Here is a 22,211-nt window from a genome sequence, read left to right as displayed (position 1 = left end):
TAAATACCTTCCAAGTAGGTCAAGAATGGTCTACTTTCATGGTAACTAAGAAGATCCATGATACAAGTGCCATTCAACAACAGATGATATGCCAGCTTCAGTAACCCAAATCACAGAAGTCCACATTATTATGGGATTGTCCAGATGGACAAGGCCATGGCCCTTTATTCATAAAAGGAGGCTCATACCCCTAAGCAAGGAAACGGTCCTGCTGCTTAGCAGCCATGCAGCTCACTTCTGATGTCAGGAAATATTTTTTGAATGTGTAGCTCTTCTGAAGTGGATTCTATATCATTCATTCAGTAACAGAAAACATTGCATCTATGTTACTTATACTTTAAAAGACTGCTTTTAAATCCTTGTTTAAGAGAGCATTTTAAATTTAACTATTATTATTCAAAGGAATAGCAACAAATGTGAAAAGTATGTTGTTTACAGTGTGTTTGTAGAACATATGTGGCTTAGTAGGTGCGGTATAATCACATATATAGACACAAAGACAGAGAGAGATGGGAGCAGGGAAGGGAGAGGGAAGATGGAGGAGAGAGAATGAGTGGCTGCCTTTGCAGAGGCCAGTGCGTTTACTTGGGTATGTCACCATTGCCATTGTCATACCTTAGTCTTACCTACACAGTGTGCAATGGACCACTGCTGTGAGAGTGACAACTGTCAGAGGAGAATCAGGAAGTTGTTCTGTAGTTCATTGATTTAATTTTCTTAGGAGCTCATTTATATTTAATTCTATTAGTCTTTACATGGAAGCCAGCCCTTTTCATGAAAGTGTATTAGCCTAGTCAAGTAGATTCAGCTGAACCAGGAAGGATTCAACATCATTGTTCTTACACATGTCACTAGCTAATTTCCTTGGTGAGGAGTAATCTGAGTTTTTTCTTGAACATATCTTAATAACTAAAAGTTTGTGGTGATGTTCTGTAGTTTTTCTTTTGTTGTTGTTGTTTTTTTGTAGAGAGTTGGAGGTAGGAGGAAGAAGGGTCCTCTATAGGACTTTGTATTCATAACATGATAGTAGCAGGAATCATATTTTTTGCTTTATCTTCTTCTATTCTTTTTCCACCAACACTTCTGTATTGTTGCCTGTGAGTATGCTCTATTTCCATTAAGTGATGTCGATTTTGTTAGAGACAGGCTGATTGGGATAATGGATCGTCATGATAGATGCATTGTCAGAAGTCTGAATTTCATTTCTGATTTTACCATTTGCCTCTGTTACCAACAGTAAGCTGCCTATGAAATCAGACTATACTTCAAACCATCCCAGCAACATGCAGTTAGACTCACTGAAATGGTAAAATATTTTGAGATTCATTAATGCAAAGTGTTTCTGGCAGACTTTGGTGTTAATGATTGAAAATTGATTGTATTTGCCTCGTGTATAATATAGTGAAAGCTGCATGTAAGTGATCAGTGAGGAGACCACAACATCACTGAAGAAAGGCCAAAATAATTAGAATCTTTCATTTTATATGGTTATACATAGTAAGGACAATGTGACTTCGTCTTTCTGGTCATGTTCAGTGACATTAGTGTCATGGAGTATAGTAGATTTGTGCCTATGTTTGTTGGTATTTCAAGTATTTGAACTTCAAGTTCTGAAAAATTCATCATTTTACAAGAGCTAGCAAGATATTTTTGTAGAGTTTTTTTCCTAAGGGAAATAAGCATTTAGTTTATATGGTAAGTATTCTTAGAGATTTTTAAGAAATTCATATCCACATGTACAATTTTAAAATCAGTCACTAAAAATAATTTGAGAAATGTGCTTCTTAAAAGTTTTGCAAAAACTCATTTTATAAAAGATAAAAAGCATTTAAAATAAACTTAGTAATCATTAATTGACTTGTTTAACTTGTTCAGATTTTCATATATTCCAAAAGTGAAAGAAGCCAATAGTTTTATGTGTGTGTATCTCATTGTTACATATGAGAGGGAAATGATCTTATTTTCCTATGTTAATTTTTCTAGTATTATCATTGTTATGATTTATGAGAACTTAATTTCAATTGAATATAAGGTCTATGATTTTTACTTCTTAAAACAAAAACATAAGTCTTTCTTTTTATACCCTGCACTCATCCTATCATTGAAACTCCTTTGCTCAATAGCCTTGTTGACATAAAATGAACAAAACACATTCTTTAATGAGAACAGTTTAAAAAGATTAGTCATTCACTGTTTCTAAAGCCCTTGGAAGGTAAATCACATACCCTAACTGCCGGACAGTATTCTGTCAAGATTGAACCAGCAAAGCAAGTGCATGTGGCTGTCGTTTTCTGGTGTTCTTTATCGAACGCTTGCAGGCTTGCTTCGTCAGAGTAGTCTGTGCAACTCTGGGCAGCCCTGTTCTGCAGTCTGCTTTGTATTTTCCCTCTGTAACTTCAGCTCCAGCCCTTTATCCAAATATAAATACTGATGAATACTAAGATGGTTGTATTCAGGGAAAGTAGTCAGAGAGAACCAAGCCTGTCACTTTTCTTTATTTGAATCTACAGAAGCAAAGGGCTGGGGGAAGGGGCCTAACCTTTCCTGTCCGTACTGTTGAGCTACTGCGGTGGAGTTAAACAGAGACAGGATACACTCCAAAGGCAGGAATGTCAATGCCAAGTCATTAAGGTAATAACAATCACTATACTGAAGTCATATCATTTCCATAGGTTAGAAGTCACATACTTTGTTCCTCATATGATCTTTACAACTGTAAGTAGGGATTGCCTCAATTTCCCTAATAAAAGGGATTACGTGACTGATCCAAGAATACACAATTAGATGTCCCAGAGAAGTTCCTTTTGAAGGTGCTGTGCTTTGAGAACCTACTTCCTTCTTTAAAACCATCTTGCTACAATTAATATGAGTGATCCACTTTTATCGACTGGTAACTAAATTTACCATACAAAGCCATTTGGAGTTCTGGCTTGGTTTAGGTTGAATTGCAAAGTAATCAGAGTTTGCTTTTGTCTCTCAATATTCTTCCCTTTCAGCCAACATCCCCACATGCTTATCCCAGCTATAGGCTCTCAACTAGTCAACAGCAAGACTGAAGGACACAAATTAAAGAAAGCTCTAGAAAATGTAAAGTGTAAATATTTTGGCTGAGTTTAACTCTGTAATAGGATGACGTCAAAATAGTTAAACTATATACAACTGTAGCCCAGGCCAAAGAAAAAAGCAACAACAAAAAAAATGACACAAAGAATTAACAAAAAATAATTGACTAAAGTTCTCAGAAATAGAAAGTCGTGATAATTAGCAAAAAAACGTATTCAGTGTATTTATTTTTTCTTCAGTGGATTGTAGACTCAAGTTTGAACACAGAGCTGTTTCATAAAAAAAGGTGATTTGTGCAAATAGGGAATCTGAAGTAAATCTGAACTAATGCTACAATGTCTTTTATAGAAGAGGATATGTTGTTTATTTGTTAATTTTATTTGAAAACAACAAGGAAGGCAGATTATACCTCTATTTCTAGAGAGGCATTGGATGCAGGAAATGTGAGGGTGACTATCCAAAGTGGCTGGTGCTTGCCTAGTAGCAATGGTTATTCTAATTGTTATTTTCTCAGAGGCCAGATTTATATGAACAAATTAAAATAATCATTCTTTTGATTGAACAAAATAAGTGTTTTAAAACATAATGTAGATCTCATTTTAATATTCTATGTTCTGATTAGATGTAAGATTGTATTAAATTTAATTTTAAAAGCTCTGTCAGCTTAGATATAATGGCGTTACTATGATATCTTTGCATATTGACTAGTTAAGCATGTGGGTTATAGAGTTAGATTTTTCTTGGTTTGAATTCTGGCTTTACCACTTATTAGCTGTGTATCTTTGATAACTTTGCTTAACCTTTCAAGAGTCTTAGTTTTCATGTCTGTACAACGGAGAGAACAATTATATCTATTTTATAGGGTTGATGTGAGGACTGAGTGAGTAATACATGTAAAGTGATTAGAAAAATGTTGCCTAAGGTTGTTTTATTAAAAGAACCGTTATTGTTATCATTAGTGAAAATACAAAGTAGTGAAGCTATCTCATTGGATCATTGATCTTAAAGATCACAGGATCTCAGAGATCTTGAGAACAGCCATTTGCTTTGGGAAGGAAGGTTTCCTTATCTTCATTACAGAGGATAAATATATCCAGGGAGGTTAATTGACTTTTCTAAGATCAAACAATTAGCATGTAATGCAAGGTAATTCCCCTTCCCCCCTAGTTATGTTCTGATATATGGTACTACTCTCCTCTAGGCCATTCTCTTTCTCAGTATTTTGAATAGGTTGTGACTAAGGTTGACACTAAGAACCAATGTAGCATCTATTCTTTTGTGTTTGGCTTCTTTCACCCAAAATCATGTTTGTGAAATTCATCCTTGCCTGTTAATGTCAATCATTCATACTTGTTGTTGTATATATTCTGTTGGTATTAAGGTACCATAAGCTGATTTATTGTTGAAGGGCTGTTGGGTGCTTTCTGGTTTTTGGCTATTTAAATAGTTCTGTAAATATTCTGTACATGGTTTTCAGTGTTCTGTATGCCTGGGTATATAGCTTAGAATTGTTTGGTCATAAGGTAAAACTGTTGTATTCTATGGTAAATCTGTTTTTCCCTTTGGAAAATTGTCTTGCCACAGAGTTCTAAAGTGGTTATACCAGTTTACCCCCCCACCAACAATATATAAACATTCTAGTTGTTCTACATACTCATTCATACTTAGCATTTTTGGTCTTTTTAATTTAAGCATTATGATAAATGATGTTGGTACATGATATTGTGTTATAGTTTAAATTTTCATTTCCTACATGACTAGTGAAGTTGAGCACTTTTTCATATATTCATGGGTCACTTTCATTAATTTTAACTAATAAAAAGTGAGAATTTATTTAAAAATTTTTTAATTTACACTTTTCTTAAGGGCATTTTTCTTGGTTTTGACAGGATGTGGTAGTTTGGAAAGTTTGATTCTTTTATTTTCACATTATGAAAATAATGTGGATGGTTTACCCTAGCAGGTTTTGGCTCAGCGGTTAGAGCGTCGGCTCATGGTCCAGAGAGACCTGGGTTCAGTTCCCGCTAAGGGCATGTACCTCAGTTGCAGTTTGTTCCCGGTCCCGGTTGGGGTCGTGTTGGTGGCAGCCAGTCGATGTGTCTCTCTTACATTGATGTTTCTCTCTTTCTCTTTCTCTTTCTCTTTCTCCCTCTCTCTCGCTCTATCTGAAGATGAATGCAAAAATGTCCTTGGGTGAGGATAAAAAAAAAAATAATAATAATGTGAATGGTTTTAGCCCTGTCACTTAAAATATAAGCACAGTAGGAACAGAGATTAAATGACTGCCACTGAAGTAACTTGGGAATTTTTTTAAAAAACATATGACAATATAATTAAACTGATACAGAGACTTTTGAACATGTGAATATCAAGATGAGGAACAAAAATCAGTGGGATAGAATTAACCAAGAATCTCTTCGTTCCTTAAATAAGGAAAAATAGTTTATATAATTCATATAGGATACATTTAAAAAGGAGATAATTCTGGAGCAACATCACTTAGCTGTCTCTATGGTGATGCTGGAAGCATAAGGAATATGCAGTGTGCACTGAAGTTCTTGTGCAAGAACACAATTCCAAATTAGTTGGCAGTACAGAGACTCTGGCTACCTGACCAGAATGCCAATGCAGACCGAGGGGACATATGCAATAATGAAAAAGGTAGAAATAGCAATCAAAAGGAAGGTGTGTCATTTTACATATCAGCTACATTATGTTTCCTGCAAGTCTGCAGTTTTTGAAAAATAATATGTCATAGTAAAAAACTGAATAACCTGAGATCTAATGATGTAACTGTTAATCAGGTATATGGTCTTGGTCTATATTCAATCTTTCCTCACCAAAATAACCCTAAATTAGTATTTAAAATAATATTGGGTAAATCATAGATTTAAGAACACTTTTTTACTATAAGTCTGTGTGAAAAAAACGGGCAAGAAAATAGTCAACTTGTGCATTACATAGTTAAGATAATTGAATGTATGATAGAGAATACTCAAACTAAAAACAAATAGCTATGTTTTATTAAAGATTTCATCAGGATAATCCTGTAGCTTGCTAAACACTATCATTAATTTTGTGCTGGTATTTTAAAATAAATTCTACAAAAAAACACTTGGTATACTGCTATCTTTTACACACTATAAAAACTGATAAATGTCAAATCAGTGGAAAAATATTGGACAGGCAATATATTAATAAGCAAGAATAATGAACAATATGGTCTTCAGATTAATGACTGTATGAGACACCACATGATACATTTTAATGATCTTTGAAAAAATATAAACCTGTTAATTAGGCAGCTGGTAGCAGAGCTGGGATGCCAGGAAAAGGCGGGACAGAATCACAGAGTGATGACAATGTCACAATGATTTAGCCACTGTGTCCTGTACTCCACAGTCCTGAGTGGTATAAGTTGCTTGATGCTGTCATTTTTGTTCCTAATCTTATTACAGCATTTTAACCTTTTCCTAAACATAAGGCATGCATATGGTAAACATTCAAGCTATCCGAAAAGAAATAATAAAACATAAGAATCTCCCTTTTTCTCCCTCTCCCAAACTTCTGTTCCTTCCACTCCAGATGATTTTTAATGCATCCACTCACATATGCATGCATAGGCATTTTATAAATAGTCTATGATGTCATACATTTTCCTGGGCTTTTATCTTAGAGATGTTTCCATATGAACTAACTGTTAAAAATTGCTGCATATTATTCTGATATGTAGTTTATTATAATACTATTTCTCCCCTCTCAAAGGACATTTTGGTTGTTTCCAATTTGTTGTTATTTTTCATATGAAAAACAATTTCAGGATGCCATTAATTCATAATCTTGGTGCACTTTTATACTGCTTCATCCATCAGGTAAATTGCTAAAGGTGGAATCACCGAGTAAGCTCTTTCCAAATTACTCTACAAAAGGCTGGTCCTCAGCGTTATTCCTGGAAAAGGAGCAGCACTGAGGGAAACCTGGAAACACCACTTATCTCTTCGTTTCACTAGGACTTTACAAAGGACATGTTAATATCAATTCATGGGAGATCCTCTAATGAGAGATCATCTATGGAAGCCTGAACTTTCTTGTGTTACTACAAACAGGATTGTCTAGTGAGCGCATATGAAATGATTGTTACACTCAGTTGCTGTTCTGCATCTTCAGTAAATTCCATAGATGGCACAAGAATATATTGAATTTATGTTTTTCTGAAATGAAAGTGGTTTTCCAGAAGACATAACAGGGCTGCCCTCTGGTTCTGAGGCATTAAATAGGCTGTGCCTACTTAATCATCTTTTATTCTAAAATAATAGAGCACTCAGCCTCTAGCTCTTCACTCTGAATTGCAATTTTTCCTTTCTTTTTTTTTTATTAAGAACAATCATTGAATTAATGTATTTTATGGGTTTTATTATTTTTCATGCCCCATTACATTTTCTCAAAAGGATTTCTCTGCTCATTAAATGACATTGCTTAAGTGGCCTAAAACTTTTCACAAGAACGCTTTATGCAAATCTGTCCCTAATAATAATCAAATGGAACTGTCTAGCATTGTTCTAGGAGACTAAAAATGGGACTCTTTACATGATCAGGAGGCTTGTCTTCCTCAGCAGTGTAAGGCTTAGAAACAAGTGACAGAATTTGAGATTTATACCAAAGCAAAAGAGTGATAATCTAGATATCATTCATATGAGACTCAATTTAAGACAGATGAAAAACACTCATCTTAGGCAGAAAATGCAATTTCTTATCTTCAGTGTGGTTAGGTAATTGTTTTAAAAATGAGCTTATTTTCTTCTCAATGGATATCATACAAAATTACATTTGAAATCAGACTAGGGAATATAAAATACATGCAGTTTAAAGCATCTTATAAGTTGATTTTGGCAATTATGGGAAAGTAGTAACTCGGGAAGACCAACTACGTAATAACAGTAAATGGACATCATAGTGCCCACTGGAGAGAGAATAAAGTCACGACGCCTACCATCCCCAACAAAAAGTACCAAACAGCAACCCAGCTGCACTGGACTCCCCACTGGAAGCCTTGACTACTGTATGTGGCCTGTGCTCTCTGGTACATGTTTATAGATTATATAAAATTAGCATAGATTGAAAATTGAAGAAAACACAATGATATGGAAGTTCAGTGTGAGGAAGGATCAGAAGGAATTCTTTTTTTTTTTGTCTAAAGTTGGTTGTGATAGAGTAAAATTCAGGCACATTTCTTTTTATGTAGAAGCTGGCCCCAAATTGAGGACTACTTAACTGTAAAAATTACATATGAGATCACATAAAATTGTTTTTAAAAATTGTTTCTGGAGTTGGTGGTGGTAAGAATGAAGCTCCATCTAACTCAGGAACTTTAAGCTTCTACAGCTCCTCGTCTACAAGGCTGTACAACATGTTACTGTACTATACTGAATACGGCAAGCAATCGGAATGCAATGGTGTGTAATATGTTCGTTAGGATAGTTATGACATCACTGGGCAATAGGAATTTTTTAGCTCCATTATAATCTTATGGTACCACCGTTCTGTATGCTGTGAATGAAAAAGGGGTTCTATAGACAGTAATGTCACAGGGCGATCTGATCATAAATTCCTAACTGGGTAGGTCATGGTGGGTAGTCACATCCCAGGCCTATAACATCTTTAGTAAAAGGTTTATCTTTGCCTTAAGCAAGCCCTGTCCATTGTTTCTATGTATCTAGGTTAATACACCTTTGAAATAAGCCACCCCCAATAGAGCACATAATCTTGTTAACTATTCTGTAATCCAGTCCCTGCCTTGCTTTTTCCCTTAAAATAATCTTCCTTACTTAATTCCAAATGCAGAAAAGAACTGCAAACTGCCATTCTTAGAAGCATTTTTCTCAGTCTGTTGAGATCTTTGCTTCCTGGTGTATGCTCTGTTTGGTTTCTATAAAAATTACATCTCTAAAAGTCCCACAAACACTTGTTTTGTATGTATATGTCTAATAATATACAGGTATGTCATTTATGATTTTAACTGTTGTCTAGGGTCCTATGATCCATGACACACACTTTGGTAGTTTTGCTGAGACCTACTAGGCACCTGTATAGGAGCATATCACTTAGCTCAGTGATTCTCAGATTTTAATTGGATGATGAATTATCTGGGGATCTTGTTAAAATGACAATTATGATTCAGGGGTTCTGGGTTGGGGCCCAGAGAGTTTGCATTTCTAACTAGCTCCTGGATGTTGCCAAAACTGCTGGTACAGGAATACATTTTAACTAGCAAATATTTAGCTAGTGGGGGTGTTTTCCTGATTGCTCGGGTTCTCCATAGAGCCTTATTTTTCTCTCTTGTTTCTCAAGTATGCAGTAAGGTTCCAGAATACATGCTTTAGGGTTATTTTCTAAGCTGACATTTATTAAGTATTTTCAGAGGATGAGAATTCAACATGAATAGTTTCTCTTGCTGATTATAATGACTTAAGGATGTTACTTCACTTTTCTGAGATCACCCAGCCAGTAAGGTGGTAGCACCACACTTCGAATACACGCAGTGTTTCTCATGTACTGCCTATGTGATGTGTAACATTTCAGTAGTGGAAATAGAAAATCAGTTTAAATGAGGAAGTAAAAAATGTATGATCCAGAGACAGCAATAATCATATGTTCAAAAGATATGGAAATACAATTTTATAACGCTTATTTCTATAAGCAGTAAGAAGGGAGAGAAAAATAAAATGTAAATTATTTAGTATTAATTTACTAAAATGAAGTATCTCTGTCTGTTACAGGAAGCACAACTCTTCCTGATTTTGTGCGTTCCGCGTATGTGGGATAAGAACTGTCGATTCTGATAGGTCAGGAAAAGAAGCTTTAAAAGCTAATGATTTCTGGTTGGATTTTAATTTTATTTTGGTAAAGAAAGAACAGGAAAGACACACAAAATTAAAACTTAAAATTATTTACTGGAAAAGTCTAGACTTACCTGGATTATTAAGTGGAATGATTGAAAGTCAGTGATCATGGGAAATTCTTCCTTGGTCATATATATATATATAAATTTATATATATATATATATATAAAAATTTATAAATTTATATATATATATAAATTTATATATATAAATTTTCTTTGCATTTTCATTTGATAAGGTCTATTTCTAAATACTCTGGATGGATTAATTCACATCAGTCTGATTTCCCAGGCTTTTAGTAGTTTCCTACCTTTTCATAAGATGCGTCATTTTAGTTCACGCCAGGTAGCTCTACTGAGATGAGTTGTGCTGTCTCAACATTAAGTTAAACTGTTCTCAACCAACTTGTAACTATTCATGTCCCACATACATTGAAGTCTGTTTCTTTTATTGTAAATCTTGTAAAAATAAGATGATTAACTAAAGCAACCCAATATTAGAAAACTGTAAAACAGTGCATTTTTCACTAGCTTGAATTCCCTTTTCTCCTGTGTAAAAATTCCACCATCATCCATGCCCTTAGAACTGTGCTCCAGCCACTTGATTCCCAGAGTTATTTGAAAGACGGTGATCTAGGAGTAAGTGAGCCTGCACAAATGTACCTCAGGGTGCTAAAACTAAGTGTGTGCAGATAGTCTCTCAGTTTTTATTCAACTATTCAAGCCTGTTTGACTACTTTCAGGTCCTCAGAGTTTATTGTAGTATTATTTTTAAGAAGGCATGAAGCATGAACTTTTTTTTTTGTCCAAGTCATTATTGTTAGATTTGGGAAGTTAGTTCTTTATTATGCTTGGAGGAAGGGAAGAAAATGCAGCGGGGAACACATTCTTTTCCAACTATTTTGTGGGTAAGCATCATCTTTTTAAGCCACTAAAAGACTGAGCTTTTCTGATCACAAATCAGGTCATCTCACAGCAAGTGGTATTAAGAATTTCTTATTTATGTTTTGCCTGTAGTCAACCTCCAGCATTTCTCAGGCCCTGAATCTCAGAAGGTCACTTTTGTTTGTTGGTTGGGCAGAAGGGAGGGGGTGGGCTAGTATAGAATAAGATGAGCATTGTACTTGTTCACTGATTTATTTCATCTGTTAATGTCCCTTTAGACCATGATTCCTGAACGCTGAAGGACTTAGAGCTGGGGAGACAATCAGTAGAATGTGAAGTGGAATGTGAGAATTGGATTAACTGTCTTGGCTGAGTTTCCCACATGCCCAGGAATGAATTTAGGAGCTGGAGAACTTAGAATAATCCTAGAAATAGTAGTATGGAGACGATTGTTCTATGCATAGAGAAATTAAGTGAAATAAAGGTGAAATTTTCTTACCACTTAGTCTCTTTTCTATAATTTTCATTCTTTTGAAAGAAGTTATTAAATGCATCGTATGAATTAGTCTTTGCTAAACACTGGGGGTAAACTAGTGAACAAAATAAGATTGCTCTCTGCCCTCAAAGCCTTAACAATCAAGTTGGAGAGACAGACATCAATCATATAATGATCAAGTATGCAATGCAATGTTGCAGCAGTAAGATGTTGATAAAGCACCTGGAATAATTGAAATTCACTTTGATAGGCGATCAGGGAAGGCATCCTTCAGAAAATGGTGTTCGAGCTGAGATCTGATGAACAAATAACATTACACTAATGAAGAGAAGAACGAAGAAATATTCAGGCCAAGAGAATTTAATATGCAAACGTTCTGCATAGGGAAGTAGAATGTTGCGAAGGGAGGCTGGTGTGGCCGATGTTCACAGTCAAGGGCTTGATGTGAAATGCAGCTGGAGAGGTAAGAAGGGGCTGGATTAAGGAGTTTTATTTTCATCCTAAGAGCGACAGAATGCAAGTTGTGTATTTTAAGTAAGGCAGGTCTGTTTTTGTACTTCTGCAGAGAAGAGAGGATGGTAGCTTGATTAAGTGAAAGTGATGGGAAGTTAGATTCTGGATACATTTTGAAGGTGGAGCCAATAGGATTTTCTGATGGTTTGATTATGGGTTTACATAAAAGAGGGGTTGAGATCACTTCAAGGTTTGTGGATTGAGGGAGTAGAAGGATGGAGTTGCTACTAACTGAGATGGGGAAGGCTCTGATTGAGCCAGATTTGGGTCCGTGGCTAAGATCAAGGCTTCAGTTTAGATGTGTTCTGTTTAAGGCATATATGAGCTATTAAAGTGGAACTGTAGAGCAAGCTGTTGTATATAACAGTTTGGAGTCTGGGACCAAAGATCAGAACCTGAGGTAAAAATCTGGATTGTTGAATTTTTTCATATATTTGTTGGCAATTTGTATTTATTTTTTGAATTAGTTTTTTTTAATTTACATTGTTCAGTTTAAAATTCAATTCTTTGTATTTTTGCTTCTTTATATGTAAGAGGTTATTTTATAATAAAATTGATCTGATATATGTTGCAAATATATTTCATAATGTTTATTCTTTTATATAGTGTTTTTCAACATAACGAATTAAAATGTTACGTGACTGAATCTTTTAGTGGTGCTAAAAAAGGCCTTTTAGTCTTTATAGTCATAAAAATGTTTACCTTCTAACCACTGAATGGCCCCTCATTTTTCATTTTAAGTTTAAATATTCTGGAATTTATTTTTATAGAAATAAGAATAATTCTAGTTAATATTTTTTTAATCAAACAACTTAACCAATAATTTCAGTACTATCTGTTGAATAATTCGTTTGCTGATTAACATGACAATTTATCTTACGTTAAGTATTTATACATTTACATGTATTTGAGTTTATTTCTAGGGTTTCTATTACTTTCTATCAATCTATTTGTCTCTTATAGTACTTATTATATACGTATTTTAATTATTGTAGTTTTTCGCTATGAGATATTCCCTGGGAAAACAAATCTACCATCATTCTTTTTGAAAAAAAAAAAAAAAAATGGGTTATTTTCTCTCATTTATACTTTCAGATGACTTTTACATATCATGAAAATTATTGATCCTTAATTTTTTTTTTTTTTTTTTTTTTATCCTCACCCGAGGATATTTTTCCATTTTTTGTACAGCTAGAGTGGGAGGGAGAGAGAGGAAGGAGAGAGAGAGAGAGAAACATCGATGTGAATGGACACATCGAGTGGCTGCCACCCGCATGACCAACCAGGGCCGGGGACAAACTGCAACCGAAGTACATGCCCTTAGCGGGAACCGAACCCGGGTCTCTCCGGACCGCAGGCCGACGCTCTAACCGCTGAGCCAAACTGGCCAGGGCCTTAAATGGTTTTTAAAGCTTAGTCATATGTGTGTTTAATTCTGGTATCCTTTATTGAGATAATTCTTTGAGGGATATTGCAGAAAAATGATTTGTGTTTGTTCTTATTTGTTATTTTGTGCGTATTAATGAAAGTAGTCTCATGGTGTAAGATTTGAAATATTTCAGAATAGAGTAGCTTTGTGTGTTGGCAATCTCAAGGGTATGGCTATGGCAATGGGCTGCTTAGGTGGTCAGGAAATGAAATTCACTGTATATGAGGAGGAAGCAAATTTAGACTCAAAGTGTTGAAGAAAATTTCCAAAAACCATTTGAAATTTCCCAAGACAAATTGGAGAGGAAGACTGTTTTACAGGTTCCAAGGTCCCCAGTGACTATCATAGAGAGATTATTTTATTTCATTTTATTTTGTTTTGGTGGTATGTGCCCCTAGCAGGAACCAAACCCGGGACTCTTTGGTCCGCAGGCCAATGCTCAACCTCTGAGCCAAACTGGCCAGGGCTAGAGAGATGATTTTAATGAGAAGAGTTAGTTGTGGGTGCAAGAGATAGATGTCATAGATATCAAAGAAGAGTGAATTCTCATTTGAGGATGAAAATGTGGTATTTTGTAAGTGGCACTCCTTCTAATCACAAGCACACATGTGGTGTGGGAAAATGAAAAAACTAAATGAAGTAGTTTCAGAGAAAGAAACATTATCCTCACTGAAAATTCTAGTTTCAACTAGAGTAGGGAAGTGGAGAGCGCATTTTATAGGGTGTTAGATTATGGATGATATCTATGGATAGTGGTTGAGATGGAGGATTGGAAAGTCTGTGGATGAAAGTGGCTTTTGCTTTGTAGCAAAACACCCCCAATGTTAGTAGCCCAAATCAATAATTTGGCAGGCTGGAAATTTGGACTGGTTTCTCTTGGGAATTTTACTTTTTTAGTCTTGATCTGGTTAGTCTAATCTTGGCTGGGCTTCCTTATACATCTATAGTTAGCTAGTGAGATAGCTCAGCCTCTGGGTTTATGGTGGCCTCACTTTTTGTGGCGGGGATAATTGGAGCCTCTTTCCATGCTTTCTTTCAACCTAGCAGGTTGGCCCAGCATTGTCCATAGGATGGTTGCAGATTTCTAAGAAAGTCCAAGCTTGCAAATCCTCTTGAGACCTAGTCTAAGAACTTAGTTGGACATTGTTGTTTCTACCAGGTTTTCTTGACCAAGTCAAGTCACAAGGCCAGTACAGATGATGGAGGACCTACAAGGTCACATTGAAAGGAACATAGAGTATATTCCTAGATAAGAATCCTGAAACACCAATCAGAAAGTCTATATGCACGCTTATGTTCATAGCAGCATTATTTACAATTGCTGAGATCTGAAAGCAGTCCAAGTTACCTATTAGTAGAGGAGTGGATAAAAAAGCTGTGGTACATTTTCACAATGGAATACTACTCTGCTGTAAAAAAGAAGAAAATTGTATCTTTTGTGACAGCATGGATGGACCTCGAGAACATTATGATAAGAGAAATAAGCCAGACAGTGCAGGGCCTTTCAGGTCATACATATGTATCCAAAGCCTTAGGAAACATTTGACGGGTTTAAACAGCTGTAAGATGTGATGAGGTTACATCTAAAATAGATTATTCTGCAGCACTATGGATTGAAAAGAACAGGGTGGGATGTTGGGGCATTAGTTAGGAAACATTAACACAAGTCCAATTTGGAGAGGTTGAAGTCTGGGGTAGGATAATGGCTGTGGAATTGGAAAGAAGTGAATAGGTTTGAATATGTAGGAAACAGAATGCATTGCTTAAGGTGACTGGCTTTCTGGAAATGAGAGTGGGAGATGTATTATGGGTGAGTGTCAAATTTCAGATGTGCAAGTGGATGGGTGATTATGCTAAAGTAGAGAGAAAATTATGAGTTCAGTTTTGGTCATATTGAGTTTGAGATGCTCATGGATATCTGAGAGGAAGTATTGAAGTTTGATGTATAAATTAGAAGTTTAAAAGAAATGGGTCTGAATGGAAGATATGTATATGAGACGCATCTGTATATAGATAATAACTGAAGCCAGGGAATAGTAGAGTCGCTGGAGGAGAGGATATAAGGAGAGAGAGGGAGAGCCAGGACCATTCTTGAGGCATTCTGACATTTAAAATCTATAAGAGGTGGATGCGCCGGTAAAACAGTCAGAAAAAGTTGCCAGAGATTTACATGCAAAATCAGAAGTATTTTGTACTATAGAAGCTAAAGGAAAAATGTGTTAGGAAAAAGGACTGACACATGATAACAAAAGGTGCTGTGAGAGGATAGGAATGATTCCCATTTTCATCAGATTCAAAATACGGAAGTGACGGTCACAGTGAGAGCAGGTTTGGTGAACCAGAAAGGAAGACAGATTAGAGTGGGTTATGGGCAGTAGATGGGCGGAAAGGTGGTGATTCTTTTGCAGTACATTTGGCTGTGAGTTGGAAGAGAGATGGAACAGATACTGGAAACATATCTGGGGTTTTGGGACTGTTTTGTTTTTTCTTTAAATTTTTTTTCTTTATTGATATTAGAGGGAGAGGAAGAGAGTGGGAGAGAGAGAGAGAAACATCGATGAGAGAGAACATTGATTGACTGCCTCCTCCATGCCCACCACTGGGGATTGGGCCCACAACCTGAGCATGTGCCCTGACCGGGAATTGAACCAGCGACCTCTTGGTGTATGGGTGGATGCTCAATCACTGGGCCACATCGACCGGGCAGGTTTTGGGACTTTTTAAGATGAGAGGAAATATGAATAATATTGGATAATATTGAAATGGTGATGGCATGTATCAATGAAGGGGTGTTGGGGAGAGAGGGAGTGAGGGAGGAAGAGAAAGGTGTGTGTATAATGAAAATAGAAAGGGTGAATTAATTTATGATACAAATTGAGCAGGAAGGATGGGGTTCAGAGCATAGTTGGAGGGTTTTGCCTTTGTGGCATACAGAGAAACCTCCTGTACAGAAACAGGAGGGAAGGGAGAGTGAGTGGATACGGATGTAGCTAAATGTGCAGATTTGGTGGAAAGGAGGTTGAGAGTGGAGTCTGTATTTGATAGCTTTTATTTTCTCTGTGAAGTTGGGCCCAGGATGAATTATTGGGGAAAAGAAGTAGAGTCAGAGGTAGAGATGGTTTGTTTAAGAAATGCTAAGAAAGTTGCTAACTAGAGTCTGTATTATTCATACATCTGGTTATACAGTTTTCCTTTGAACCTTTTAAAAAAAAATGATTTTTATTAATTTATTTTTGTTAGAGTTGTTTCTCCTTTTCCCCACCCCCCACTGCCCCATCCTCAGCTTTGTTGTTTATGTCCATTGGTTATGCATACATGCATATAAGTTCTGTGGTTTGTCCCTTCCCTCCCCCGCCTTTTGAGGTTTTGTCAGTCTGTACCCTACTTCTATGTCTCTGGGTCTGTTTTGTTTTTCAGTTTGTTTTGTTCATTATATTCCACAAATAAATGAGATTATGTGATATTTGTCTCTTTCTAATTGGCTTGTCTTGCTTAGGATAATACTCTCCAGGTCCCTTCATGTTGTCTCAAAGGATAAGAGATCTTTCTTTGTTACAGCAGCATAGTACTCCATAACCCAAATGTAGGCAGGAGAGAAATGAATGCATTCATCCATGGTTGTGATTTTTCTTTCTGGATACAGAATTCTATGGTATTGGCCCCAAATTGATCGAATTTAAAGACTTGAGAGATTTAAATAGGATAGAAAGGAGGGAAGACCAGTTGAGGGCTAATCAATAAGAAGAAATTAGTTTGTATTGAATTGGAAGCACCAAAAAGTTTGAAGAAAAATGCAGCGAGAGTAGTTGAGGAGGCAACTTGGAAGTGTAAAGAGTTTGAATCTGGAGAGCAGAATGTCTGTTTAGAGCTTTTGGAGCTTTGAGTGAGACAAGTGCAGAATGTGACTTAGCAAGTGAAGTGGGCCTGTGGTGGGGTCAAAGGTGCCAAGAGGCGGGGTGCTGCAGGGTCAAACATATAAATGTCAAAATCTTCCAGAATGTTGCAGACATTTGGGAGGAGAAAGAAAATGTGATCTGAATTTCAAAGTCAGCAGTGAATGAAGGGGAGGTTCCAGTGTGGTATGTATGAGTGTGTGTTATAATTGGTAGGAAAGTTGGTGGCATGAACCTCAAAGAGCAGGTTTGTGTGTGTGTGTAGAGTAGAGAAGTGACACCAACTGTACCTTCTGACCCTGAAGTACAGAGTCTACATTAGGCTATACATGTATATATTAGTTTGCTAGGGCTTCCATAACAAAAACCACAGCCTAGGTGGCTTAAACAACAGGCATTTATTTTCTCACAGTTCTGGAAACTCAAGTCTACGCTCAAGGTGCTGGCAGGTGGTTTCTCCTGAGGTCTTTCTTCTGGGCTGGCAGATGCTCGCATTCTCCTGGTGTCCTCACAGGGTTTTCCTTTATACCTGCACACTTGTTTCTTTGTCCACATTTCCTCTTCTTTTAAGGATACTACTCAAATCGGATTGGGGTCTACACTAACGACCTCATTTTAACTTTATCACCTTTCAAAGGTCTTGTGTCCAAATATGAGGTACTTGGGGTTAGAATATATAAATTTGGTGGGGGGAGAGGGTATAATTAAGCTCCTAACAATGAAGTCTCCATGGTGGTAATAGCATACAATTGTCCCTTGAGAGAGCCATAAGGCAAGTACTATATTTGTGGGAAAACCAGAATCCAGTTAAGGCCAAATGGCCAAGCAGATGAAGCTATAGATGGGATAGAATTAAAATTACAGAGAACCAGGTGAGTTTGATGGTGAGAAGACTGTTGGGTGCTGGTAGGTATGTAAAAGGAGAACCGTAATGGACTATAAAGGTTGGTATTTGGGAAGAGTGAATGCATCAAGTTCATCTGGTTTGTTCAAAGTGGGAAAAATGAGATATTTGACTTATTGTTGAATTAGTTGCCTCATAGTATTGTCAGTAGTAAATCCTGATGGAAAAATTGTGGGTTTGCAGTGCTTTTGACAGTAGTTTTTTTTCTGTTGGTAAGTGAATAGATTTTTTTTTTTTTAACTTTTCAATAGGTTATTATGTGTATAAAGGAAAGCTATTGATTTTGATCTTCTTATTTTATAAGTCAGTTATTGGTTCAAATAGTTGCTTGAGGAGTCCCTTTTCTGCAGGTAGTCATTTATGTCTTCTATAAATAGTGATCATTTTGTCTATTTTACAGTATACCTCTAATCGTATTAATTCTAATAATAGTGGTAACCCTGGAAGTCCTTGTAATATATTTGCCCATGGTGAGGACTGGAATTTATTTTTAGAAAATTTATTCTGTAGTCTAGGTAAAAATTAATGGAACTTAAAATAGAATTGGTGACTTGAAAATAAAGGAAAAAGAATAGCTTTCATAATATAATACTTGGCTTGTGACTGAATACAGAGTCTGGAAGAAGAGAGCTAAAAACGATTTCAGCATTTCCATTTAGATAAGAGAAACCTAAGGAGAATGCCTCTTAAAGCTATTTTACCTGTAAGTATAGAATTAGCTCTTTATGGTAAATATTTGGAAGGGTAATAACTGGGTCAAAGACTATTTATTAAATACTTTTAATGACTAAGTACCAAACCATATCCTGTTATATCAGCTATATTAGCGTTCTCCTTCCCCAGGATGGGTATCATCATTTAAAATTTGTCATTACATCCATAGGAGTAATATGGTATCTCATTGTTCTTTCATGAATTCTTAAAATGGCCTTTCGTAATTTAAGGTCTGACAGATATTTTGTTAATTTTTCTCCTGGTATCATTCTAATAGTAAAACACAATTCGGGTTTATCTTTACATGTGGTATGGGGTACCAATGTGACTTTTCCTCTCCAGAGAGTGAATTAGTTTTTGTAACTCTTGATGGGTAGCATTTTGAAAGAAAGGAATGTGGCTTAGGGGTTTCATGTGAAGGGAATAGCATTAAACCAAAATTTATTTGTTAGAAATATTAATTCATTTGTAATACATTTAACACAAAATATTTATTAAAAATATATTAGATGCAAACCCCTTACCATGACATTTAAAGCTCTAAACCAGCTCTTGAAAACTGGCAGCAAGCAAGCCATTATAATACTAGCTAACGTTTACTGAATGCTTACTTGCGTCGACCACTTTATATGCAATTTGAATACATTACCGCATTTAAGTCCTGAAACAGTCTGATGAGGTAAGCATTATTATTATCCCCTGAAAAAGCAAAGTTATTAAAAGGTTAAGTAATGTATGTGAGACCAAAGCCACTATTTATAGGGCATTTAACCAACTTATGCATTGTTCCCTAAAGTTAGTATGTATTTTACCAACTCCATGTTTTGTTTTGATGTGTTTTGAGCTACATTGACTACACTGTTGAAGCTCAAGTCAGAGAGGAGAAAATAGAGTAGAAAGAAAACCACTCAGATTTTATTTAGTCATTCATTCATTCATTCATCCAAAATATGAACAAATAACTCAGTGTTTCAAGCAAATAACTCAGCTTCTATGTTCCAGGAAGAAGTTGAAGGACGGGGGACCTTACTTTCTGTGGGGGAGAGAGGCAATACATAGAAAATGAATTATAATGATGTGAGGTTGTATGTACCACGAGGGAACAGCCAGGATAAAGATATGGAGTATGATGGGGTGTGGTGCTGTGGTCTCTCGAGGAGGTGGCATTTGAGCTGAGACCTGACTTAAGTGAAGGAGCCAGCCATGTAGCTGTTTCAGAGAAAGCACATGCCAAGGCTCTAGGATAGGCGTGTGCTTGGCCCCACATGTTGAATGGACTGCAAGAAACCCAGAGCAGTTGGGTGGGGAGCCTGCGTGGTGGAGAAGGAGCCCTGGCTTACAAGATCCTGCGGGGCCTTGTGAGTCCAGCTAAGGACTCAGCCTGCTAGAGCTTTATGAGATAGGGACGAGGATTTCAGCATGGGCGGTGGCAATGGGTGGGATGCTGCTATGGCCCTGCACACCTGACTGAATGTAATTTGGAGGAGGAGGAGTCAGTGACGCAGACATTTTGAGGCTCAGTGAGGTAACAGAATGATGGTACTGTGCAGAGAGGAAAAGGTGATGTTCAGGAGAAGAGCATGCAGTCTGAAGGTAGGGAGTTGGAGATAATACCCCCACACACACGCGCATAATCATATATGGCAACTCTACTACTGGAATAAAATAAACCATTATTAAATGGTGTTGTCATGATAATTTTTAAATACTAGGTGATTATTTTAGATACTGTATATGAACTAATTTTTGAGTATTAAAAATGTAGGTGAGAGGTGCTAATAATGTCAATAAAACCAAGTTCCTAGTCTTTTCTGTGCTCCTTTCAAACTGTAGTGACTCCTGTCCTATTTTTATAATTTTAGACAAATATAAAGACGTTTTAGTTTTATAGAAATATGCATAAACCAAAACTGTGGTATTACTATTTTGTCAAAAAGTTCACATTGAAAGCTTAGATAATACACTGATTAACTGAAACTCAGAATAACTTAATTTTATAGCTTTATAGTAAAAGTACAAGTTTAGCCCTGGCCAGTTTGACTCAGCAGTTAGAGTGTGGGCCAGAGGACCAGAGAGACCCGGGTTCGGTTTCCACTAAGGGCACGTACCTCGGTTGCAGTTTGTCCCCGGCCCTGGTTGGGGTCATGTAGGTGGCAGCCAGTTGATCTCTCTCACATGGATGTTTCTCTCTCTCTTCCTCCTTTTCTCCCTCCCTCTCTATCAGAAGATAAATGTAAAAAAAAAAAGTACACGTTTACATATTTTAAATTTTTATGAACTTGCCATTTTCACCATAAATTTCAGTAAGTTAAGGAAGATTTGCTTACAAGTTGAAGTAATAATGTTTTACAATGTATATAGTTTTAGAATTATATACTCAAAAGTAAACATAGGAAAAATATGAAATGATGGTTTGGCCATAAATGTACATATTTAATCTTGTCAGTAGTTTCTGGTTTTGAGTATTATAAGTTTGTTTCTGGAAAACAAAATTGAAATTATGTGTGTATAACTAATGTTGGTAGTATTTTAAGAAGGAAGATAAAGCGTGTTCCAAATCTCTAAAAAAAAATGTAAAATATAGTTATCTGAGAGGCTGATGCTTCCAGTACCTGAACCACTTCCCTGAGGCTATCAAGATCTCCATCTAAAACAGAACATAAAAAATAAAATATAATTGCATGGAAAAATATAAGCTGGCCTATGAATGTCTTTAAAAAATGATTCATCCAAAAACAAAACAATATTTATCAATACATCTGCTATTCCTTCCTTCTCCCTTTCTCTTACTCTGTAATTATATTTTATTTCCCATTACCCTATCTCTCATTCCTTAATGACTCCAATTTTCTGATTGGTCCTCTTTGACCTACACAGAAGCCTGCTTAAGCATTCAATGGACTCTTTAGGAAATTCTGTGGTAATTTAATCTGCTCTGTGGGGTCCTTGGGGAGCTTCGTTCTGTTTTCTAATGTTAAGATTCAGAGGCTGTTACCAAATCCTGATTTGTATTTTTCCTCCTGTCAGTAGTATTTTAGGGAGAACTCAAATATTTCTCACTCTTGTTTTATGCCTACTCTTGTTATAATTTTCTTTTGATGTTTAGAGATGCAAAATTCCAATTAAGACATTTGATGTAACTGCATTCATTAGCTGTTATTTTTATTTTTCCATTTAAACTATTTTAATGCTTGTTATCAAGCCTTATGTCTCTAGATGTTGATATATATCAATGCCTGGGTATATAAAAACATAACAGAAAGAAGCAGGCTTGCCTGAAATCTTTGGTCAGCCCCATTACTTTGGGCTGTTTGTCAGGGTGCCTGGGACTGTGGCCCTCGAGAGAGAAATGGGGAGTCCTTCCCATGAGTGATGCTCATCTGCATGTAGTGAATTTCTGGAAGTGCAAGTTTCTG

General features: G+C 36.2%; 1 protein-coding gene across 1 annotated transcript in view; it reads left to right on the top strand.

The window, feature by feature from the left end:
* NELL2 (neural EGFL like 2) overlaps nucleotides 1–22,211 on the top strand; it is a 329,161-nt gene that overhangs the window by 96,257 nt on the left and 210,693 nt on the right. The gene's annotated exons all lie outside the window — the stretch shown is intronic.

Source organism: Molossus molossus, unplaced genomic scaffold, assembly GCF_014108415.1.
Source record: "Molossus molossus isolate mMolMol1 unplaced genomic scaffold, mMolMol1.p scaffold_m16_p_10, whole genome shotgun sequence".
NCBI classification, from domain to species: Eukaryota; Metazoa; Chordata; class Mammalia; order Chiroptera; family Molossidae; genus Molossus; species Molossus molossus.
The sequence above is the reverse complement of the archived record's forward strand: the minus strand, read 5'-3'. Positions and strand labels throughout refer to the sequence as shown.